The sequence below is a fragment of the Hemiscyllium ocellatum genome, unplaced genomic scaffold, assembly GCF_020745735.1.
Source record: "Hemiscyllium ocellatum isolate sHemOce1 unplaced genomic scaffold, sHemOce1.pat.X.cur. scaffold_875_pat_ctg1, whole genome shotgun sequence".
NCBI lineage: Eukaryota > Metazoa > Chordata > Chondrichthyes > Orectolobiformes > Hemiscylliidae > Hemiscyllium > Hemiscyllium ocellatum.
Genome location: NW_026869282.1, coordinates 61,061 through 70,117, shown reverse-complemented (window position 1 = coordinate 70,117; position 9,057 = coordinate 61,061). Strand labels below are relative to the sequence as shown.

The 9,057-nt window shown below is 46.4% G+C and overlaps 4 non-coding genes across 4 annotated transcripts; all 4 read left to right on the top strand.

Moving 5' to 3' along the window:
* The first annotated feature begins 2,025 nt into the window (after positions 1 to 2,025).
* trnan-guu (transfer RNA asparagine (anticodon GUU)) lies at positions 2,026 to 2,099 on the top strand. The gene has a single exon. It is a non-coding gene; the product is annotated as a tRNA-Asn (tRNA).
* A 2,233-nt stretch (positions 2,100 to 4,332) lies between these two features.
* trnan-guu (transfer RNA asparagine (anticodon GUU)) lies at positions 4,333 to 4,406 on the top strand. Its single transcript has one exon. It is a non-coding gene; the product is annotated as a tRNA-Asn (tRNA).
* A 2,233-nt stretch (positions 4,407 to 6,639) lies between these two features.
* trnan-guu (transfer RNA asparagine (anticodon GUU)) lies at positions 6,640 to 6,713 on the top strand. Its single transcript has one exon. It is a non-coding gene; the product is annotated as a tRNA-Asn (tRNA).
* Positions 6,714 to 8,942: 2,229 nt separating this feature from the next.
* On the top strand, positions 8,943 to 9,016 carry trnan-guu (transfer RNA asparagine (anticodon GUU)). The gene has a single exon. It is a non-coding gene; the product is annotated as a tRNA-Asn (tRNA).
* The last annotated feature ends 41 nt before the right edge of the window (positions 9,017 to 9,057 follow it).

Here is a 9,057-nt window from a genome sequence, read left to right as displayed (position 1 = left end):
ACTCACACCAATGCATACATCTTCGCACATGATTATATTCCATCTCACACACACACTTTACCCAGCATGCACACGCACTTACACACACACTCTCTCTCTCATGCACGCACTCACGCATTTGGAGTGAATTTGCATTTGCAGGATTATATATTTGGAAGTAGAACCAGTCTGACTCAAGATTGGGTTACAGACAGACTCTAACCTCACAGCTTTCATGCATTGTTTGACGTGAGGTGCTACCTCCTTTTATAAAACATTAAGTTTCCTGGAAAACGTGACTTAAAAGAAGTTCTGGAATGTACAGATTAATTAGCCGAAATCTGCAATCCATTTTGAAAGATGAATGATTTAACAGAAATCTAGGTTTCTTCAATTCATCACTTATGTTGCATGACACTATAATCTTTTTGCACTATATTCTGTGCCTTGTGATCCTACTCCACAGCTACCTGATGAAGGAGCAGCACTTCGAAACCCAGTGCCTCCAAATAAACCTGTTGGACTATACCCTGGTGTTTGTGAGATTTTAAAACTTTATTTCCAGTGAATACAGCCCACACCTCAAACTGTTGCCAGTAAACTTTGCAATGCAAATGAAACAATGAACCTGTAGTCCTGAAAAATATACAATTTCTAACAAGATTAGCTACTCATTCACTGATCCTTCTGAGACATGACACTAGTGCTGGAGGCTGAAAGAAATGAGCAGCTTTAAAACAAAAACCTGTTGGACCTCGCAGAGTCTGAACCTGGCGGTATGTTCAGGTAACCTTTACTACGACCTTATTTTATTACAGCTTCAGAATTCCCCAGGAAAAAAGGTATACAATAAGTGCTTTTAAAAGAAAACACCTCCAGCTCAAAGTGCACCCAGCCCCCCGACCCCACTTTCTTTGTTGGTCAGCTGAAATGTCCGTTTGTTACTGAATCCCTGGTACAGCCAGGTAAAGCATGCAGCTGGGATGACTGAGTGGACCCTTTCCTGCAACGGCAGTTTCCTTCACTAAAAAGGGACAGGAGTGAATCAGATGGTGTTTTTCTCCCCCACTGCGGCTCCTGGGAGTGGAAAGGAAACAATCACTAAAACCCAGTCTTAGCTTTGTGAATCTTCAGAAAATAAGCCAACGTTCATCCCTTCAGATTTTCTATCCTGAGCTTTGTCACTCTTTTGTAGGACATTACAAGTGGAAGTTTTGCAGAAGAGCACCACAATGCAATCTGATTTATCAGGACCTGGATGTTTTCAGTCTTTGAATGTGTGTGTTGTACTCCAGAACTTTGGTGTTCACAGTTTATATTACTTATCTTCCCAGTCCCCTGTATCACTTGTCGAAAATGTTTAATTTGCGTCTTGTAATCCTTTCACTGTCTGCTAAAGAGGCAAGTGTTTGCGTGTTTTCCCTAAGTTATGTTGACCTTGCATACCTCGAGCCTCCAGCTAATTTCACGAGAAACCTTCTCCAGTTCAAAAGCAAACTGTTAGTGATGGCTCTGTTTCTTGTCACGTATCCAATTTCAGATCGATGTTGTTAATGACCCTTTTATTCCTTCAGATCCACGTTTCGCTCACAGGGCTAGAACAGAACTGTCACCAAATACATTTACCAATCTACATTCATCCTACCGATTGTCCAGAGACAGTCCAGACATCGACCCCTTGTTGTAGAGGCCGGGAGGTTGACTCTGATGTCCTCGGGGTATGAACTGATCTGAGACATTGAAAGAATCGTCGTTCCTGCACATCAGGAATTCAAACCCCTTCTCTCCTCCGAGCCAATGAGAGAACTCGGGAACAGGCAAAACACTGAAAGGCTGGAAGGGCGACGGCCCCGGAGCACAAAGCTAGTTCCTCGTGACATGGATGTGTCTGCAGACTGTCCCCGGTGTCTCCACAATGAATGTCCCAGGCTTTATTATGTAAAAGTAAAACTGATAGACGACAATTGTAATTCTCGGTGGGGCCGGCTGAATTATGAACTCACTAACAGCCTCCCCTAAGCGATGGTGCAGCCCACACTCGCACCTGCCTCTGTGGCGCAATTGGTTAGCGCGTTCGGCTGTTAACCGAAAGGTTGGTGGTTCGAGCCCACCCAGGGGCGGTGTGTTTGCTGCCCGTTCTTGGCTTTGAAACCGTCCGCTTTTAATGGGGTCAGGAAAATGTTCCCCAAACAGAAATCTTTTCCCCAAAGGGGTTTCTGGATTGAATTAATGTCTGACGTGAGGGAATGCGGATGCTGAGAAGCCGAGACAAAAAAGAAACTCGACAGTCCCTGTCGGAGAAAACTGAATTCTGAAACGCTGTCTCTGATTCTCATTCCACCGATGTTGCCTGACCTTCTCAGTTCCTCCTGCAGTCTCGTGTTTTGTTTTTGACTGAAAGTTCATTTCATCTTTTGCGATGAAACACCTAGACTCGCCGTGTGCAGATATTTAACCCTTTCGAATCACTGTGAAATGATTGGATTCAAACAAACTCTGCGATAATTCACTCTTTCTCTGCTCCACAGGCAGACAGACCTGGGAAGTGAAGCTGTCAGTGTGGTTCTGTATTCGTGGGCGGAGTGGTTAATGCGATGGACTTGAAATCCATTGCGCTTTCCCCACGCAGGTGTGAACCCCGCCGACTACAAAATGAGAAATGTCGCCGAAAAGAAAGGGAGCTTGCTCCCCGGCTTCTTCTTTAAGATTCAAATCAGTGGAGGGGGAAAAATATTTCACTCACATTGGGAGTGGTGGGAAACTGTAACCCACTGCCTGTTCGAGTGGAACAAGCAGATACACGCAGAGCTTCTTTTGAGGCTATGAGCCAAGTGTTTGGAAATGAGACTAGAACAGTGAGGGGCTGGAAATCGTGATCGAAATGAAGCAGGCACCTGAGGACAAGGGTGTTTCCTTTGCCAGTGAAAGATACTGCTTCACAAAGTTGTGACTGTGGAAGGGAAGCAGTGACGCTGATTATCTTTGGTTGTTGACCTTGTGACTGTTCCCATTGCTGCGCATGTCCGTGTTAACGTCAGAACTCTGCAGCATGGTGGCGTAAGATACGCAAAGGGCCGGGGCGCAATGGATGACGCATCTGAGTCCACCTAACTGTTTGAAATGCAGCTCACAGCTTCTTCACACACCCCAATTAATCTTTCTCATTGTCCTGAAGCCGGCAAACGGTTTGAATTCCCGATCTGCGGGAATGAGAATCTTCTCATTGTCTCGCGTCAATAAATATCTCTGAGAACATCGGAGTCAAGTCACAGCGTTGTCAGATGAGAGGAAGCTGAAATAACCCCACACGCTGCTGACGGGCACGTTTTACTTTTCCCAACCCACCGCCCCAACCACTGCGGCTCCTGGGAGTGGAAAGGAAACAATCACCAAAACCCAGTCTTGGCTTTGTGAGTCTTCAGAAAATAAGCAAACGTTCATCCCTTCGGATTTTCTATCCTGGGCTGACAGGGATGGGTTTTGTTACTCTTTTGTAGGACATTACAAGTGGAAGTTTTGCAGAAAAGTACCACAATGCAATCTGATTAATCAGGACCTGGATGTTTTCGGTCTTTGAATGTAAGTATTGTGCTCCAGAACATTGGTGTTCACAGTTTATAATACTTATCTTCCCAGTCCCCTGTATCACTTGTCGAAAATGTTTAATTTGCGTCTTGTAATCCTTTCACTGTCTGCTAAAGAGGCAAGTGTTTGCGTGTTTTACCTAAGTTATGTTGACCTTGCATACCTCGAGCCTCAAGCTAATTTCACGAGAAACCTTCTCCAGTTCAAAAGCAAACTGTTAGTGATGGCTCTGTTTCTTGTCACGTATCCAATTTCAGATCGATGTTGTTAATGACCCTTTTATTCCTTCAGATCCACGTTCCGCTAGATCCACAGGGCTAGAACAGAACTGTCACCAAATACATTTACCAATCTACATTCATCCTAACGATTGTCCAGAGACAGTCCAGACAACGTCCTCTTGTTGTAGAGGCCGGGAGATTGACTCTGATGTTCTCGGGGTATGAACTGATCTGAGACATTGAAAGAATTGTCGTTCCTGCACATCAGGAATTCAAACCCCTTCTCTCCTCCGAGCCAATGAGAGAACTCGGGAACAGGCAAAACACTGAAAGGCTGGAAGGGCGACGGCCCCGGAGCACAAAGCTAGTTCCTCGTGACATGGATGTGTCTGCAGACTGTCCCCGGTGTCTCCACAATGAATGTCCCAGGCTTTATTATGTAAAAGTAAAACTGATAGACGACAATTGTAATTCTCGGTGGGGCCGGCTGAATTATGAACTCACTAACAGCCTCCCCTAAGCGATGGTGCAGCCCACACTCGCACGTGCCTCTGTGGCGCAATTGGTTAGCGCGTTCGGCTGTTAACCGAAAGGTTGGTGGTTCGAGCCCACCCAGGGGCGGTGTGTTTGCTGCCCGTTCTTGGCTTTGAAACCGTCCGCTTTTAATGGGGTCAGGAAAATGTTCCCCAAACAGAAATCCTTTCCCCAAAGGGGTTTCTGGATTGAATTAATGTCTGACGTGAGGGAATGCGGATGCTGAGAAGCCGAGACAAAAAAGAAACTCGACAGTCCCTGTCGGAGAAAACGGAATTCTGAAACGCTGTCTCTGATTCTCATTCCACCGATGTTGCCTGACCTTCTCAGTTCCTCCTGCAGTCTCGTGTTTTGTTTTTGACTGAAAGTTCATTTCATCTTTTGCGATGAAACACCTAGACTCGCCGTGTGCAGATATTTAACCCTTTCGAATCACTGTGAAATGATTGGATTCAAACAAACTCTGCGATAATTCACTCTTTCTCTGCTCCACAGGCAGACAGACCTGGGAAGTGAAGCTGTCAGTGTGGTTCTGTATTCGTGGGCGGAGTGGTTAATGCGATGGACTTGAAATCCATTGCGCTTTCCCCACGCAGGTGTGGACCCCGCCGACTACAAAATGAGAAATGTCGCCGAAAAGAAAGGGAGCTTGCTCCCCGGCTTCTTCTTTAAGATTCAAATCAGTGGAGGGGGAAAAATATTTCACTCACATTGGGAGTGGTGGGAAACTGTAACCCACTGCCTGTTCGAGTGGAACAAGCAGATACACGCAGAGCTTCTTTTGAGGCTATGAGCCAAGTGTTTGGAAATGAGACTAGAACAGTGAGGGGCTGGAAATCGTGATCGAAATGAAGCAGGCACCTGAGGACAAGGGTGTTTCCTTTGCCAGTGAAAGATACTGCTTCACAAAGTTGTGACTGTGGAAGGGAAGCAGTGACACTGATTATCTTTGGTTGTTGACCTTGTGACTGTTCCCATTGCTGCGCATGTCCGTGTTAACGTCAGAACTCTGCAGCATGGTGGCGTAAGATACGCAAAGGGCCGGGGCGCAATGGATGACGCATCTGAGTCCACCTAACTGTTTGAAATGCAGCTCACAGCTTCTTCACACACCCCAATTAATCTTTCTCATTGTCCTGAAGCCGGCAAACGGTTTGAATTCCCGATCTGCGGGAATGAGAATCTTCTCATTGTCTCGCGTCAATAAATATCTCTGAGAACATCGGAGTCAAGTCACAGCGTTGTCAGATGAGAGGAAGCTGAAATAACCCCACACGCTGCTGACGGGCACGTTTTACTTTTCCCAACCCACCGCCCCAACCACTGCGGCTCCTGGGAGTGGAAAGGAAACAATCACCAAAACCCAGTCTTGGCTTTGTGAGTCTTCAGAAAATAAGCAAACGTTCATCCCTTCGGATTTTCTATCCTGGGCTGACAGGGATGGGTTTTGTCACTCTTTTGTAGGACATTACAAGTGGAAGTTTTGCAGAAAAGTACCACAATGCAATCTGATTAATCAGGACCTGGATGTTTTCGGTCTTTGAATGTAAGTATTGTGCTCCAGAACATTGGTGTTCACAGTTTATAATACTTATCTTCCCAGTCCCCTGTATCACTTGTCGAAAATGTTTAATTTGCGTCTTGTAATCCTTTCACTGTCTGCTAAAGAGGCAAGTGTTTGCGTGTTTTACCTAAGTTATGTTGACCTTGCATACCTCGAGCCTCAAGCTAATTTCACGAGAAACCTTCTCCAGTTCAAAAGCAAACTGTTAGTGATGGCTCTGTTTCTTGTCACGTATCCAATTTCAGATCGATGTTGTTAATGACCCTTTTATTCCTTCAGATCCACGTTTCGCTAGATCCACAGGGCTAGAACAGAACTGTCACCAAATACATTTACCAATTTACATTCATCCTAACGATTGTCCAGAGACAGTCCAGACAACGTCCTCTTGTTGTAGAGGCCGGGAGATTGACTCTGATGTTCTCGGGGTATGAACTGATCTGAGACATTGAAAGAATTGTCGTTCCTGCACATCAGGAATTCAAACCCCTTCTCTCCTCCGAGCCAATGAGAGAACTCGGGAACAGGCAAAACACTGAAAGGCTGGAAGGGCGACGGCCCCGGAGCACAAAGCTAGTTCCTCGTGACATGGATGTGTCTGCAGACTGTCCCCGGTGTCTCCACAATGAATGTCCCAGGCTTTATTATGTAAAAGTAAAACTGATAGACGACAATTGTAATTCTCGGTGGGGCCGGCTGAATTATGAACTCACTAACAGCCTCCCCTAAGCGATGGTGCGGCCCACACTCGCACGTGCCTCTGTGGCGCAATTGGTTAGCGCGTTCGGCTGTTAACCGAAAGGTTGGTGGTTCGAGCCCACCCAGGGGCGGTGTGTTTGCTGCCCGTTCTTGGCTTTGAAACCGTCCGCTTTTAATGGGGTCAGGAAAATGTTCCCCAAACAGAAATCCTTTCCCCAAAGGGGTTTCTGGATTGAATTAATGTCTGACGTGAGGGAATGCGGATGCTGAGAAGCCGAGACAAAAAGAGAAACTCGACAGTCCCTGTCGGAGAAAACGGAATTCTGAAACGCTGTCTCTGATTCTCATTCCACCGATGTTGCCTGACCTTCTCAGTTCCTCCTGCAGTCTCGTGTTTTGTTTTTGACTGAAAGTTCATTTCATCTTTTGCGATGAAACACCTAGACTCGCCGTGTGCAGATATTTAACCCTTTCGAATCACTGTGAAATGATTGGATTCAAACAAACTCTGCGATAATTCACTCTTTCTCTGCTCCACAGGCAGACAGACCTGGGAAGTGAAGCTGTCAGTGTGGTTCTGTATTCGTGGGCGGAGTGGTTAATGCGATGGACTTGAAATCCATTGCGCTTTCCCCACGCAGGTGTGGACCCCGCCGACTACAAAATGAGAAATGTCGCCGAAAAGAAAGGGAGCTTGCTCCCCGGCTTCTTCTTTAAGATTCAAATCAGTGGAGGGGGAAAAATATTTCACTCACATTGGGAGTGGTGGGAAACTGTAACCCACTGCCTGTTCGAGTGGAACAAGCAGATACACGCAGAGCTTCTTTTGAGGCTATGAGCCAAGTGTTTGGAAATGAGACTAGAACAGTGAGGGGCTGGAAATCGTGATCGAAATGAAGCAGGCACCTGAGGACAAGGGTGTTTCCTTTGCCAGTGAAAGATACTGCTTCACAAAGTTGTGACTGTGGAAGGGAAGCAGTGACACTGATTATCTTTGGTTGTTGACCTTGTGACTGTTCCCATTGCTGCGCATGTCCGTGTTAACGTCAGAACTCTGCAGCATGGTGGCGTAAGATACGCAAAGGGCCGGGGCGCAATGGATGACGCATCTGAGTCCACCTAACTGTTTGAAATGCAGCTCACAGCTTCTTCACACACCCCAATTAATCTTTCTCATTGTCCTGAAGCCGGCAAACGGTTTGAATTCCCGATCTGCGGGAATGAGAATCTTCTCATTGTCTCGCGTCAATAAATATCTCTGAGAACATCGGAGTCAAGTCACAGCGTTGTCAGATGAGAGGAAGCTGAAATAACCCCACACGCTGCTGACGGGCACGTTTTACTTTTCCCAACCCACCGCCCCAACCACTGCGGCTCCTGGGAGTGGAAAGGAAACAATCACCAAAACCCAGTCTTGGCTTTGTGAGTCTTCAGAAAATAAGCAAACGTTCATCCCTTCGGATTTTCTATCCTGGGCTGACAGGGATGGGTTTTGTCACTCTTTTGTAGGACATTACAAGTGGAAGTTTTGCAGAAAAGTACCACAATGCAATCTGATTAATCAGGACCTGGATGTTTTCGGTCTTTGAATGTAAGTATTGTGCTCCAGAACATTGGTGTTCACAGTTTATAATACTTATCTTCCCAGTCCCCTGTATCACTTGTCGAAAATGTTTAATTTGCGTCTTGTAATCCTTTCACTGTCTGCTAAAGAGGCAAGTGTTTGCGTGTTTTACCTAAGTTATGTTGACCTTGCATACCTCGAGCCTCAAGCTAATTTCACGAGAAACCTTCTCCAGTTCAAAAGCAAACTGTTAGTGATGGCTCTGTTTCTTGTCACGTATCCAATTTCAGATCGATGTTGTTAATGACCCTTTTATTCCTTCAGATCCACGTTTCGCTCACAGGGCTAGAACAGAACTGTCACCAAATACATTTACCAATCTACATTCATCCTAACGATTGTCCAGAGACAGTCCAGACAACGTCCTCTTGTTGTAGAGGCCGGGAGATTGACTCTGATGTTCTCGGGGTATGAACTGATCTGAGACATTGAAAGAATTGTCGTTCCTGCACATCAGGAATTCAAACCCCTTCTCTCCTCCGAGCCAATGAGAGAACTCGGGAACAGGCAAAACACTGAAAGGCTGGAAGGGCGACGGCCCCGGAGCACAAAGCTAGTTCCTCGTGACATGGATGTGTCTGCAGACTGTCCCCGGTGTCTCCACAATGAATGTCCCAGGCTTTATTATGTAAAAGTAAAACTGATGGACGACAATTGTAATTCTCGGTGGGGCCGGCTGAATTATGAACTCACTAACAGCCTCCCCTAAGCGATGGTGCAGCCCACACTCGCACGTGCCTCTGTGGCGCAATTGGTTAGCGCGTTCGGCTGTTAACCGAAAGGTTGGTGGTTCGAGCCCACCCAGGGGCGGTGTGTTTGCTGCCCGTTCTTGGCTTTGAAACCGTCCGCTT